The sequence below is a fragment of the Ranitomeya variabilis genome, chromosome 2, assembly GCF_051348905.1.
Source record: "Ranitomeya variabilis isolate aRanVar5 chromosome 2, aRanVar5.hap1, whole genome shotgun sequence".
NCBI classification, from domain to species: domain Eukaryota; kingdom Metazoa; phylum Chordata; class Amphibia; order Anura; family Dendrobatidae; genus Ranitomeya; species Ranitomeya variabilis.
The window spans coordinates 891,007,158-891,023,534 of NC_135233.1; the positions used below are offsets into that span (position 1 = coordinate 891,007,158).

The 16,377-nt window shown below is 40.6% G+C and overlaps 1 protein-coding gene across 4 annotated transcripts in view; it reads right to left on the reverse strand.

The window, feature by feature from the left end:
• The window catches only part of LOC143808128 (uncharacterized), a 1,431,070-nt gene that overhangs the window by 907,343 nt on the left and 507,350 nt on the right, over positions 1 to 16,377 (reverse strand). The window lies entirely within an intron of this gene.

The following is a 16,377-nucleotide window of genomic DNA, read 5'->3' on the forward strand; positions in this document are numbered from 1 at the left end:
GCTCTCCTGGCTGAGTTGGAAAGGACTACAGATTTGGCTGCCACTCAAACCGATTCTGCCGAGGCATCGGCAAGGAATCCCGTGGCCTTCTGGAGAAGGGGAATGAAATCAAGAATCACCTCCCTAGAAGTTCACTGGGTAAGGTGATCCTCTAGGGTACGGAGCCAGCAAAACAGAGACCTAGCAATGCAGGTAGATGCTATGTTTGTTTTAAGGAGGTTAGTGACGGTATCCCAAGATCTCCTTAGCAGGCTTTCAATTTTCTGGTCCATGGGGTTCCAGAGCTGAGATGAGTCCTCAAATGGGAATGCTGTCTTTTTCATCACTCTAGAAACCTGTACGTCTACCTTTGGGGTATCCCAAAGAGAGCTGTCCCCATCTAACAGGAAGCGTTTTTTTAGTTCAGATGGAACACTAAGACCTTTCTCAGGGGACGCCCATTCACAAAGAATGAGGCTCTGAACATTTTCATGCATGGTAAATCCCTTTAGTTTTCTAGGTTTGAGGTCCCCAAACATTTCGTCCTGTACTGATTGCTTCACCTCCTCCTCCTCAACACCAATTGTCCCCTTGACCATACTAATTAACTCCTGTATGTCTTCAGGGGAAAAATAATATTTTGTATTATCCTCTGTAGGGGTGGAAGTGGAGCCCTCATTCTCCCACATATCCTCTGAGTTTGAAGTGCGTAATTCGCCAGAGTCTGAATCAGACTCCACAGCCATCAATTTCCTCTTGTTTGGGGGAGGGGATGTGGTAATAAGGTGTGGGAAAGGGTTGATACTGAGGCTTGGACCTCCTGTTTAATAAGGGTCTTAATGCTTTCAAAGAGGGAGGGTTGTTCAGTGCACAACATCTCGTCAGTGCAGGATTGGCATAGCTTCTTCTTGTATGAGGAAGGAAGCCTGGTCGCACATACACCACACTTGTGGTCTTCCACCACCTTCCTGGATGTTTATCCTTCTTAGGGGCAGGAACCTTGTCTCCTTAAAAAAGAGAGAGAAGGGGACTAAGCCTATTTGCCACCTAGAAGTAAGGGACCTTCCTCCGCTACTTAAGGTAGGAGGGAGGACGCTGGGCTCAGCAGAGGCAGATAGGGGGATTTTGTCACCATCCATGGTCTGTCTGTCCGTACACAGTCACACAGAAACCGACAGTGGGCCTTACTTGATGGCTTCCCCTAACCAGAGTTAAATAACCGAGGTCACAGCATCTGGTATTGCTTGCTCCTCCTCTCCCAGGTCAGCAGATGCAGGAGGGGGGACCCGAGCAGGAAAGCCCCATGTGGCAGCGGAGTCTGTATAGCCAGCGGTAATGCCAGGCACACGTGCATTCCACGCTGGAACGCACCGGAGGTAAACTGGAAGTTCGCGTGATGTCGCTTCCAGTGCGCGCATAACACAGAGTCCAAACCAGAAAGAGAGGAGGATGCCGGAGAGCTGCGAGAGGACCCCGGCCGCATGTCACCACCCCGCTTTACCCCCAGAGGGGGCATGGGAGGGGTGGGAAGGAGGTCCCGAGTCGCATGCATGCATGGAGACGGGAACAGCGATAGAGGGAGGAGAGCAGGGCACCCGACCCCCAGTTCTCGACTGCAAGTTAGTAATCTGGGTACTCCAGTCGCCGGCCATGCAGCACCCAGCAGGACTTCTTCATGCCCCATGAAGGGACAGGAAAAGCACTGGTGTTTGCAGGAAGGGGAGGGTATTTAACCTCTTTGTGTTTCCTGTTCACCATTAGGGCAGGGAGACATCCTCCTATGCTGCTGTCGTGGAAAGTGACTGGAGAAAACAACAAACTCCTGATCCAGCATTTGCAACTGCAGCAACAGTTTCAGCAGCAATTACAGCAGCAGCATCAGTAGCAGATGGATCTCTTGGTAGGAATGAAGAATACTGTGTGAGGGAAACAGTACAGGAGAATTTGCAGAAAATGATCCTTCAGGATGATTTCAAGACATTCCTGACTATCTTTGTGGCAAGCAGTGAGAAACTGGGCAGAGGTCCAAGCACCATACCTTACTGGGAAACCACAGAAAGCGTACTATAACCGTGCCCTGAATGATGCCAAAGAGTATGTCAAGCTGAAGGCAGAGATTATGGCATGTTTGGATGTAAACCTGGTAGTCCGAGCACAGCGTGTGCACCTCTGGCACTACCAAAAGGACAATCCTCCCCTGTCCTAGATGTTCGACTTATTACATCTGGTGCGAAAATGGCTGCAGTCTGAGATCTGTACTACAGCTCATCTGGTGGAAAGAGTGGTAGTAGACAGATTTATCGACTCAATTCCTACAGCTGGGTTGCCCAAGGAGATCCCCAAAATGCAGATGACCTTGTGAGCATCGTATAAAGATATTTAGTGGTGGAGAACTCCTTGAGCCTGAGGTCACCTTTCTGAGATACCCAAAAGAAGGGGGTCCAAGTTCATGGCTGAAGTGTGCACAGAGACCCAGGAGGGGTCAGAACCAGGATCAAGGGGTGCTTCTCATATCACTGTCTGTTGGAGTTGTCATGCCCTGATATTATATCAGTTCATTGTTGGCTTCAGAATAAATGGACTGAAGCATATGCTGGCATTACTCCTATTTAGCTTACCCGGCCTACAGTGCTGATCCTTATGCTGGAGAGAGGCCTTAAGCATGCCAGGTTACAGTAAATGGTATCCATCTGACAGTAATCTTTGATTAAGGCAGGTTAGTGACCCTGATAAGAGCTATATTCTTATACTCGCATCTGCTAATCTCTGGGAAGGGAGTGGGGTAAGTTGTATCCATGAAGATCTCAAGACCTATCCCATGATCCAGGTCGACATACCACAGACTGTGGTTCTATGTCCCATGAAGTGGAAGTGATTGAGGACTGGTTGTATGATATTGTTATCAGTCAAGGTATTCCTTTGTTCTAAGACTTATGGGCTAAAGCTGTAGCACCCAGTAGTCCAGTATGCTGCCAAGAGCCAGCTATGGTGACAAGGTCATATTATGTAAATGGTGAATTTTGATTCACTGTACAGGCTAGATAGGAGGAGAATGATAAAGCATCCCCTGAAGCCAATGTTCTTGACCTGTAATGTAAGTGTCTAACTGGCAGTCACCGCAGTAACGTCATCGGTGTGAACCATAACACAAGAGCAAGACTGCAGAGGTTACTCAGGGTCATTTCTCACAGGCATAATGTCATCTTGTGTGAGAAATAACTGCAAATAACCTGATGACGTAAATGTCATAACTGTGAACCAGTAACACAAGAAAGAGACTGCAGAAGTTACTAGCATGACTTTACAACCACATAAACTATTACCCTGCTTGCCAATGCACCAGGCAAGCATAAAGAGCCGAGGCTAAGCGCTGGAATTGGTGCATCTAATGAATGTGCCATTTCTGGGGCAAGTGAGGGCCAATATTCGCGACCACTTCCCAGCTTATTAATATCAACCCACAGCTGTCTGTTTAGCCGTTGCTGGTTATTAAAAATAGGGGGAATCCAACATTATTATTTTTGGGGGTCCCAGTAAAGACTATGCAGACAACTCTGAGCTGTTATTAATAGGCTGGGAACCTTTATGGATATTGGCCCCTTCCAAGAATAGTAACACCAACTCACAGCTGTCTGCTTTCCCTCAGCTGGTTATTAAAAGTTGGGGGACCCACGTAGTTTTTTTCATTTATTTTTTTATTTATAAATAAGTACAGTAAAATATGCACCCAAGGCAACCTTAGTTCACAGCCTTCAGGTGTTGCAGCAGCTGGAAACTCCAGAAACTTTCAAGTTTCCCTCAAAGGTTCACATAAGGTATCTGTGAACTCTGGTGAAATTACCTGAGCCATCAGTTCTCTCGATAGCTCGAGTCCTGGACTGATGAATGCCGGAGTCCTGAGTGCCGGACACATGGTTGTTCATCAGTCCTAGTGCCATACCTTACTGAGGAACTGCAGAAAGCTTACTATGACCTTGCCCTGAATTCACATTTCTGATGTCACTGTTCAACACAGCATCGAGATGTAGCAGAGTCGGGGATCATCGTGGGACCTGCATATTATGGATTAACGGTGGACATGTGAGGATTAGAGTTGAGTGAATATGTTCGAAATTGGTCACCTAATCTAAATTTGCCATATTTGTGCCATATTGGTACTCTATTTGTGCTGAATTTATGTTTGACGATTCCAAACATATTTGGTCATTTCTACTCCCATTGACTTCAATGACGTTCAGCTGTGTTCGGCGAATATTGCAAACACAACCAAAAGGAAAAATAATGCCAGCTCACCATTGATGTCCATAAAAGGTCCAGTGTGCACAGAACCACGAGTCAATCACTCATGTTGAGAATATGGAAAAAGTGAAGGAAGTTCCAGCTTCTGGTAAAATTTCAAATAGTATGCATATTTCATCAAAATTTAAAAACATAAAGGCAGGATGCTCAGCAAGCAACACGTTTTGAACACGGTTGTTCAAACCCTTTCTCAGCCTATTAAGATCAGCCCGCAGCTGTCTGTTTAGATTTTGTTGATTATTAAAAATAGGGAGGACCCCACCCCCATTTTTAATAACCAGTAAAGGGTACGCAGACAGCTGTGAGCTCTTTTTAATAGCCTGGGAACCTTTATTGATATTGGCTCCTTCTCAAAATAATAACACCAGCTCCCAGCTGTCTGCTTTCCCACAGATATCTGCTTTGCTTTGGCTGGTCATTAAAAATAGTTGAGATCCCATGTATTTTGTTCATTTATTTATTTATTAACAAGTGCAATAAAATACACACCCAAGCACTGCTCCACTCCTCCTCTTGGACCTCTTACTAGTGGTTCAAGATTATTATTTTTAATTTTTTTTTTAAATGCTTTGTTATTGTAAGTCATTTTTCTTAATACATTTGTTTGCAGGGCAATTGTCCTGCTCTTATGCCCATTTTGCAACACCAAAGTTTGGATTCCAATTGACTTATATGGGGTTCGGGTCAGGAGTTTTGGTCAAGTTCTGGTACTCAAACCAAACTTTTTTCTCAAGTTTGGCTGAAACCGCTGTAACCGAACTTCTACGAGTCTGCTCATTGATACCTACAAGGGAGATAAAAATATTGATGATATTCAAATTATTAAAAGACTTAAAACAGAAGTTTCAAAATATCTTAATGCATTCAATATCAAGTATCAGCACCATGTGTAGAAATACTCCCACTTACATGCCTTGTAGGCTATAATTGTGGTTATTAATGGATGTCTGAGGACTGTTCTGCCTTGCTAAATGCACTTAGGTATGGAATTAATCAAGATCTACTGCTGGCAGATCTCAGATGTGCTCAATGAGAGACTAGTTAGGATATACTGCAGGCCATGGTAACGTATTTCGACCATGAAGGTTGCTATCAGTAGCATGGGCCACATGTGGCCTGGTGTTGTCATGCTGAAAAATAACTGCTGCTACACAAATTGATCTCTTCATGGCGTTACCCACAAGGTTTCCAGACCAATCTCTGATAGTCATTGCATCCAAGACAAAAGCAGGATTCATTGTAGAAGAGAACAAACCTCCATTCTCGCTTCCATTGCTGTCTTGCTTTGCACCATCATAGCCTTTGAGAGCAGAGGCATGAGGTCAATGGAACACCTATAGCTGGATATCTGTCTTTTAGCCCAGTATCATGCAAACATCTTCTGATAGTTTGTGTAGTCATTGACCCTAGGCTTCATATCTGATGTTTAACTTCATTTGTAGTATAGAATGGATCACTACGGGCCATAATTTGAATCTGACAAGACCATGCAGTCAACTCCATAAATAGGCCTTTATAAGTAATCGTCACACAGATCGTACTACTGGGATTATACTGTGGGGTGGTCAGATCCCTCTAGTCTTCATCCCAGGTACACTAACAGCTTGGGGTTACTGTGATTTGGTTGTGGAACTAGTGGTGCGAGCATTTCCCCATTGTGTTCCATTAGCCACTTTAAATATATATATATATATATATATATATATATATATATACATAAATATATACACACTGTATATGTGTGTATGTATTATATAAGTGCCTTTCCATGGAGTAAGGACTGAGAAGAAATTGTTTTGGGCTTTGCTTTTATATTTGAAAAAAGATGAAAGTATTATAGGTGGGGGTATCTTTTGAAATTCAAGTTTACCTTATTTTACGCATTCTACAAAATTTGATTTACTGCCAAAAAACAATTCATGAAAAAGAACTTATATGATGTAAACCTATTAATAAATAGAGAGGAGTGTTTTTTTGTTTTTTTTATTTGAATTTGCCAACTAAATTTGTATGATTGTCAATACTAGAAAGCTTGTAATTGCTCTCTAATTGGAGGAGATTAGAGAGAGCCTTGCTGGCCATAACAGCTTACACGCTATAGCAGAGGGAGGAACCTGCTGGCTAGAGCTTACACACTGCAGAAGAGAGAGAGGACTTGGTTTGCCATAAGAGCTTATACACTACAGAAAAGAGTGATCTCTGATGGCATAGGCAATGACTACCAATATACAAGGTATGATACCACTAAAAGTCATAGCTGCAGGACATTATGGGGAAGCAAGCATGGACACACAAATATATTAGTCTACTTGCTGATGCTTCAGTATTGTGGAAAATGGTGCCGGATCAAGTTTTTTTTTTTTTTTGCAGACCTTGAATCGAATCTCAAAGTATGTGAATTCATGTGAAACTGCAAATTTTGGGAAATTTGACTTGAACTCAGTCCTCTGCAGATCGAATTGCTCATTTCTAGAAAGCATGCCATTACATTGTATTATTAAAGGGCCTGTTGGTTAATATCAGTTTAATATCTGTTTATATGGTGATTACATTTGACATTACTAAGGCTTTATTTGTGTTAAAGAGTTTGTCAGGGCAATTTGAGGCTTTGCAATATTGTGATTTGAGCTGAATTGATTGACTGCAAATCAAATTTTTGGGAAAAAATTGTCAAACTTTCAAAAGATTACATTATTTCTAATGAAAAGCAATGTTTGGAGGTGTAAGGGGGGAATTCGGCCAACGTTTACCATATATACTCGAGTATAAGCCGACCCGAGTAAAAGCTTACCCCCCTAATTTTGACACAAAAAACTGGGTAAACTTAATGACTCGAGTATAAGCCTAGGGTGGGAAATGCAGCAGCTACCGGTAAATGTCAAAAGTAAAAATAGATACCAATAAAAGTAAAATTAATTGAGACATCAGTAGGTTAAGTGTTTTTGAATATCTATATTGAATCAGGAGCCCCATATAATGCTCCATAAAGTTTATGATGGCCCCATAAGATGCTCCATATTAAAATATGCCCCATATAATCCTGCATAAAGGTTAATAATGGCCTCATAAGATGCTCCATAGACACATTTGCCCAATATAATTCTGCACAAATGTTGATTATGGCCCCATAAGATGCTCCATAAAGATATTTGCCCCATATAGTGCTGCAGAAACCTTGATTATGGCCCCATAAGATGCTCCATACAGACCCTTGCCCCATATACCGTAATGCTGCACAAACTTTGATTATGGCCCCATAAGATGCTCCATAAAGATATTTGCCCCATATAATGCTGCACAAACTTTGATTATGGCCCCATAAGATGCTCCATACAGACACTTGCCCCATATAGTGCTGCACAAACGTTGATTATGGCCCCATACAGACACTTGCCCCATATAATGCTGCACAAATGTTATGACCCCATAGATGCGCCATACAGACACTTGCCCCATATAGTGCTGCCTAAATTTAGGCGTTCAACAGGCTCAGCAGCAGCACATAGCAGTGGACATATGGGGATTCAAGCGGTAGCGTTGCCGTGTTTTTTTCTCTTTGCCACAGTGTCAATACTGCTATTCTGTGCCCTAATAATACCACTCTGCAATAGCTCTGTACCGTATCCAAAAATGATTGCCATATAGTGCCTACATAACATTGCCATACCTTTCCATACAATAGTAATATTCATGTCAAAATAGTGAAGAAATTAGAATAAAAAAGGTCTAAGAACAATAAATGTGTTAAGATAACTAAAATAACTGATACTCACCTGTTCAATTTGAACATATGCTCTTAAAACAGAATACTCAGGAGTACTGGAATACAATAACAGAAAAAATGGTCACTTTTTACAAGGTGACAAGCTTTCTTTAACCCCTTCGCCCTGAAGCTTGTTTTCACCTTCCTGACCAGGCCAATATTTACAATTCTGATCAGTGTCACTTTATGAGGTCTTAATTCAGGAATGCTTCAATGGATCCCACTGATTCTGATAACGATATCTCAAAACATATTGTACTTCATGATAGCGGTAAAATTTATTTGATATGACTTGCATTTGTGAAAAAAATGGAAATTTGGCAAAAAATTTAGCATTTTTCAAACTTTTACTTTTTATGCCCTTTTAATCAGAGAGTTGTATCGCACAAAAGAGTTAATAAATATCATTTACCACATGTCTATTTTACATCAGGACAACTTTGGAAACATAATTTTTGTTATTAGGAAGTTAAAAGGGTTAAAAGTTGAGCAACAATTTCTCATTTTAACAACAACATTTGCTAAATCATTTTTTTAGGGACCACCTCACATTTGAAGTGACTTTGAGGAGCCTATATGACAGAAAGTACCCAAAAGTGACACCATTATGAAAACTGAACCCCTCAACGAACCCAAAACCACATTCAAGAAGTTTATTAACCCTTCAGGTGCTTCTCAGGAATTTTTGGAATGTAGAAGGAAAAAAATAAACATTTACTTTTCTTTTACAAAAATTTTCCTTTAGATCTATTTTTTTTTTACTTTTGCAAGGGTAACAGAAAACTTGGTAAGGCAGCTTTATTCTTTGGGTCAGTATGATTACAGCAATACCCAATTTATGTTGTTTTAGCGCTTTTACACAATAAAAACTATTTTAGAGAAAAAATAATTATTTTTGCATCCCTTTATTCTGACAGCTATAACTTTTTACTTTTCTGCTGATAGATTTGTATAGTGGCTTGTTTTTGCTGGACAAGATGACGTTTTCAGCGGTACTATTTTTATTTACATTTGTCTTTTTTTATGGTGATCACTGAAGGGGTTAACTAGTGGAACACTTTTACAGAGCGTGCTGTCACAGTTACGGCGATACCAAATATGTGTACTTTTTGTATTTTACATAAATAAATGTACTTATTGGGAAAATATGTTTCTTTTTTTTCTTCATTTGGTGATTTTTTTAAAAATATTTTAAGCCTAATTTTTTTTAACTTTTTTACATTGGTCAAGGATGGGACATCACTGTATAACATCAGGTCATTGATCTGATGTTCTGCAATGCATCTGCACTGCATAACATTGGAGGAGCGACTGACAGGCAGGGAAGGAGGTGTCTCAGGTCCTGCTCTGAGCAGGCACTGGGAAGCCATCTTCACTGAAGGACCTTGAGGCCATCTTGTATCTGGTCTCCATCAAGACAATGCGATCACATTGTGTTGGCCTGATGGAAACATGCAGGGAGCCCACTCAATGCACGATGTTCCTCGATGTCGCTGTCACTAGTGACAGCAGCATCAGAGGGGTTAAATGCCTGTGATCCATGCTAGCACTGATCGTTGGCATTGCTGCTGGCTGTCAGCTCTCACATAGAGCTGACACCTGCACCCGTTCGCCGCGGCACTCAGCGTGAGGCAGTACGATCGGCGTGCCGTACCTGTACTGCTCTTTGCAGGAACGCAGATCCCGCAGAGCAGTACACGTACCGCGCATGTCAAGAAGGGGTTAATATATTTTTTAAAATAATCGGACAAAGCCTTTAAAGGCAAAGTCCCTGGTGGTCAGTAAAGACTCACAAGCTTCATTCTTGAGGCTACTATTGAAGTCCGTTCCTTGAATTTCATTCACGAAATGAGGGGAATACACAGCTGCTCAGTTAAATTCTCCTGAAAATTATGCTACCCTTTAATACATTATATATATATATATATATATATATATATATATATATATATATATATATATATATATATATCTCACACATGCACTTGAATACATACAAGAGTGGTAAACTCTTTACAAAACAAAGAGAAGAGTATAGTAATGTTACATTTGCACACAGGTACATCTGGTGGAAAGCACAACATATAAGTACAATGGGATTACAAAGGAAGACAAAAACTCTAATGGTAGGGCATGAGGAATGTGACACCACCTGACACCAACATGTGTCTATCCTTAAGCTCCTCCTTCGCCGTCATGTGCCTAGTCCCTTGCTGTCACCTCCACTAACCCTTATTAGTGCACTGGCCGGCAAGGATGCTAGCCTTACCACTGCAGGTAATATAACACAGGGTAAGATACAAACAAGGGACTGACAGAAAGGATACAACTCCGCTCAGAACCTGCTGCTGATCTCCTCAGCAGCAGAGTAAGCACCAGGTAAACAGGACCCCAACAGCGGCAATACTACAGTCACAGGAGAGCTTCATACTCCAGCTGGTCTGCATAGAAGTAAACTCTATAACCGACAAACAGCTGATGGGACATGTAACTATTTAAAGGGAGGTCAGAGTGGTTACTAACCAACATCAGCTGACCAGTCTAGTAGCTGCCAGCAAGAGACTAACATTAACTCTTTCTGGACCAAAGGAAAAACGCTACATTTAAATTCCAGCAGACCCAGAGTTGCCACGAATTCCTTAATGATTTGTGACAAGTAATTTCTAGAGATGTGATAGTCTGTTAATGGTTGAAAGAATTGCCTATAATTAAAGAAGTCAATTTCTGCTGGCTTAAATTTTTTGTCAGATGGTCGCCATTTTGTTAAATTTTACTGAGCAAAATGGTTAAAAAATATATATATATATATATTCACCTAACTGCTTTCCTGCCCCACTACTGCAACTCGTCACCCAGTGCTCCATGCTTCCTCTCCCATTTTCTTTTGCAATCTTTACTCAGCACTGGGCTTCTAGGGTCAGGGATGCCTCAGATTTTAGGATAAGCGATTTCACGCGAATTTAAATATTGTGCATTTCATTTTGAGGTTTGTACAATAAAACCATGCCTGCCACTATTTCCTACATTGTTGAAGCATGAAAGAGCAGGCAAACATCATTAATTTTTCATTGTTGCATGAACCTCCCCATAATGCCCTGCAGCTATGACATTTTATGAATTATCAAAACTTGTACAGTAGTGGTTAGTACCTGGCCCATGTCAGATCTCAGAGTTGTTTTTCATCTCCAGAGTCACTGGGTTAGTCTCTCTTTTGTAGAGTGCAAGCTCTCATGATCAACAGGGTTTTCTCTCTCATACCTGTAGAGTGTAAGCTATTATGGTCAGCAGGGTTTTCTCTCTTCTCCTCTGTCTCCTGTAGAATTTGCATTCTTAGGATCAGTGAGGTTCTCTTTATTTTCTCTCTCCCACGTGTATTTTACGAGTAATTACTAGCTTTACAGTATTGAGATTCGCTCAAATTTATTCGCCTCAAATCAAATTTTGAGGGTAAATTCGGTAAAGTCAGCAAATCAAAATTCCAAAAGATTATTACTATGTTTTACATCATGTGAGTTCTATTTTCATGAATTGCTATGCGGAGATTAAACATCTAAATAATCTGAGGGTCAATAGGAAAAAAATTATCACATATTTAGTAGATCATAGTATGAGCTTAAAATAATTGTAATAAATATATTTACTAGTTATTCTACTGTTCTGCCCGAGAACAACATCCTGTTCCAGCCCTCTCTACTGTGGAACAGGTGCTATGATGGTAAATTAATTAGTCTGCAGAGGCGCACCTAGTTTTCAATCACTGCAGGCCTGCAATAGGTCAGGGCTATCACAAGAATGCCATCTGGGTTCCATTTACCCAAGGGAGACAATCAAAGTCTATAACTTACACATAACTGAAAAGGGCACGGGGCAATTAACCCTATTAGCCTTCATTTTTACAGTTTATGCTATGTCAACATGTATGCACTCTAAATAATCTGTAACATTATACCAATGCTTCCTCAGTGACTCCACTTGTATATCATTAAGACTCTGCATTTCCTCCAAGGCTGTCAGATGCAAACACTGTAAGAAAGCTAAAATTAGCATTTAAACATAATACAGTTAAATACTTGTATGTTTTCAGCTAAGACGGCTATAAAAATATAAATAGACAACCTTAATTTGACAACTCACAAAGGTGTGTACTCATTTTGTAAATTGCTCCTGTTAAGTGAGAATTCTAAATCATTAACCTACACAGTTCTCATTGTCCAAGAAGAAATCTATTTGTTTTCTTGCTTCTGTTTTGCTTGTTTTGATATGTTCCTATGAATCTCTTAGTCTTTGTGTATGTCTTGGTGAAGAATAGTCTCACATGTAAGTGTATGAACTCCATTGTATTTCTTTGTGTTTTGAATTCAGCATTGCCATCTTCTAGGTAGACAGAATTTGTACCTCTTATTTTCTACTTCATTTTTTTTATCCTACCATATCCTAATACCCATATTATTACATTGAAAAATTGATCCCACTATTTTTGTAACATAAATAACAAAAAAACCTATTTCACATATCTGTAATATCTAATACATTTATATAAAAATCATACTTTGTGGTCCAATTACTAGACCATAATTCAATTCTGCAAAATAATTTGGATATCTGAGCCTAAATAAATGTATATGCACACAACATTTTTCCAAGTGAAGTTTTTCCTTAAGTGACTTTTTAAGCATTTATTTGGTCATTTTCAGGACACTTTCCAGATATTATTTTAACTCCATTCAACAATAAAGAAACTGCTAGTTATTTTTCAGGCAAAATGCTCAAAAAGATGCCAAGGCGTCATCTGTGTGTCTTTTTAGGTTTTCTAACTGCAAGAAGAATAGTCTGCTTGCCTGTTTTAAGTGGAAACCTGAAGCTGTTGAAAGATGATCAAAAGATTGAACATATTCTAACAGTAAGTTATTTTATATAGAAACAAATATGTTCATTCTTTTGAACGTCTTCTAGGTGTTTTCTCAGGTGGGTTTGTAGAGCGGACTCACCTGAAAAAAGCCTTGTTCTCATGTACAGTCTGCCCAAGATAAGACATCCCTATTCCATCTAACTGCTGTCTGGAAGACTTACAACCACGGTGCATATGTGAACACCTGAGCAGAGTGAATCTACCAAAATTTGATTTAGTAAAGATAACCTATAAACCAAGCCAACACCCACAAATAGTACCACTTAGGCTGCGTGTCCACGTTCAGGATGGCCGGCGGCTTAGCCCCGCCCCCTTCTGGGACGCGATGATGCCGGATGTGTTAACTGTACACATCCGGGATCATCGCCCCCCTCCCATAGGGCCCTGTGTTATGCCTTGCGGGGACGCTGCGTCCCCGCAAGGTGTACGGACATGCTGCGATCTGGAAAGACGCGCAGCATGTCCGGAGTCGCAGGCCCGCCGCGTACGGGTTTCCACGCATAGTGGACACGGGAATTCAAAAAATCCCCTCCACTATGCTTGAACATCTGGACGCTGCGTGTTTGACGCTGCAGCTCTGCGCAGCGTCAAACAAGCAGCGTTTACTGACCGTGGACACACACCCTAAGGCTGGAGTCATACAGTTAGGTCCATATATATTTGGACAGAGACAACATTTTTCTAATTTTGGTTATAGACATTACCACAATGAATTTTAAGCAAAACAGTTCAGATGCAGTTGAAGTTCAGACTTTCAGCTTTCATTTGAGGGTATCCACATTAAAATTGGATGAAGGGTTTAGGAGTTTCAGCTCTTTAACATGTGCCACCCTGTTTTTAAAGGGACCAAAAGTAATTGGACAATTGACTCCAAGGCTATTTCATGGACAGCTGTGGGCAATCCCTTTAATATGTAATTCTCAATTAAGCAGATAAAAGGCCTGGAGTTGATTTGAGGTGTGGTGCTTGCATTTGGAAGGTCTTGCTGTGAAGTAAACATGCGGTCAAAGGAGCTCTCCGTTCAGGTGAAACAAGCCATCCTTAAGCTGCGAAAACAGAAAAAAACCCATCCGAGAAATTGCTACCATATGAGGAGTGGCAAAATCTACAGTTTGGTACATCCTGAGAAAGAAAGAAAGCACTGGTGAACTCATCAATGCAAAAAGACCTGGGCGCCCACGGAAGACAACAGTGGTGTATGATGGCAGAGTAATCTCCATGGTGAAGAGAAACCCGTTCACAACAGCCAACCAAGTGAATAACACTCTCCAGGAGGTAGGTGTATCAATATCCAAATCTACCATAAAGAGAAGACTGCATGAAAGTAAATACAGAGGGTTCGCTGCATGGTGCAAGCCACTCATAAGCATCAAGAGTAAAAAGGCTAGACTGGACTTTGCTAAAAAAAACATCTAAAAAAGCCAGCAGAGTTCTGGAAGAACATTCTTTGGACAGATGAAACCAAGATCAACCTCTACCAGAATGATGGAAAGAGAAAAGTATGGCAAAGGCGTGGTACAGCTCATGATCCAAAGCATACCACATCATCTGTAAAACACGGCGGAGGCAGTGTGATGGCTTGGGCATGCATGGCTGCCAGTGGCACTGGGTCACTAGTGTTTATTGATGATGTGACACAGGACAGAAGCAGCTGAATGAATTCTGAGGTATTCAGAGCCATACTGTGTGCTCAGATCCAGCCAAATGCAGCCAAACTGATTGGTCGTCGTTTCATACTACAGATGGACAATGACCCAAAACATAAATCCAAAGCAATCCAGGAGTTTATTAAAGCAAAGAAGTGGAATATTCTTGAATGGCCAAGTCAGTCACCTGATCTCAACCCAATTGAGCATGCATTTCACTTGTTAAAGACTAAACTTCAGACTGAAAGGCCCACAACCAAACAGCAACTGAAAACCACCGGAGTTAAGGCCTGGCAGAGCATCAAAAAGGAGGAAACACAGCGTCTGGTGATGTCCATGAGTTCAAGACTTCCGGCAGTTATTGCCAACAAAGGGTTTTCAACCAAGTACTAAAAATGAACAATTTATTTTTAATTATTGAATCTGTCCAATTACTTTTGGTCCCTTTAAAAACAGGGTGGCGCATGTTAAGGAGCTGAAACCCCTAAAATCTTCAACCAATTTTAATGTGGATACCCTCAAATGAAAGCTGAAAGTCTGAACTTCAACTGCATCTGAATTGTTTTGTTTAAAATTCATTGTGGTAATGTCTATAATCAAAATTAGAAAAATGTTGTCTCTGTCCAAATATATATGGACCTAACTGTACATAATGTGTAAAAAACTGGTCCTTTTTCACGGCCGAGAATTGCACAAATGTTTCCAAACAGTGATCCATATGTCATTCCGTGTGCAATGCGAGGATGCGATTTTTTCTCATAAGGTATCCATGTGACATCCGTATGTCATCCATATGGCGAGATTTTCTCGCCGGCTAGCAAAATGGACATATAATAGATCCGTGGCCTCAAATATTTGTGAAAACATATATACAGTCAATACATGCATATACAGTATATATATATATATATATATATATATATATATATATATATATATAATATATATATGTCAGTGAGACACACATATACGTATATATATATCTTTATATTTCATACAGAGCTAGATAGCAGAATAGCCAATAATTCTATTGTTGGGGTTCTGTAAAATCATTGCAGAACCCGACAGGATATGAGATATACTGTAGTTTACATACAGTAAACCACTGCATATTGGTTATTTTTTATATGTCCCTCACTAATAATGTTAGTAGTGTGTGTGTATAATTTTGGATTTTGGAGCTGTAGGTATTAAATTAAAGGATTAATTCACGGAAAAAACTGGTGTGGGCTCCCGCGCTATTTTCTCTGCCAGAGAGGGAAAGCCAGTGACTGAGGGCAGATATTATTAGCCTAGAGAGGGACCATGGTTATTGGCCCCCCCGGCTAAAAACATCTGCCCCTAGCCACCCCAGAAAAGGCACGTCTGTAAAATGCGCCTATTCAGGCACTTAGCCACTCTCTTCCCATTGCCCTGTAGCGGTGGCATATGGGGTAATAAGGGGTTAATGTCACCTTTGTATTGTAAGGTGACATTAGGCCTGGTTAATAATGGAGAGGTGTCATTAAGACACCTATCCATTATTAATCCAATAGTATGAATAGGTTAAAAAAAATACACACCACACATTAAGAATAAAGTATTTTAGTGAAATAATTAAACACACAGGTTTACCATCTTTATTACACTCTCAATCCAAGCAAAGCTCTCGTTCTTCTGTAAAAAATCCAAAATAAAAAAGCAACAATATCCCAAACCTGTCCACTGTACAGTCAAGTCCCATGCTGCAATCCATCTCAAGGGGTTAAATAGTTTGCAACCGGGAGCGGTGCTAATGCTAC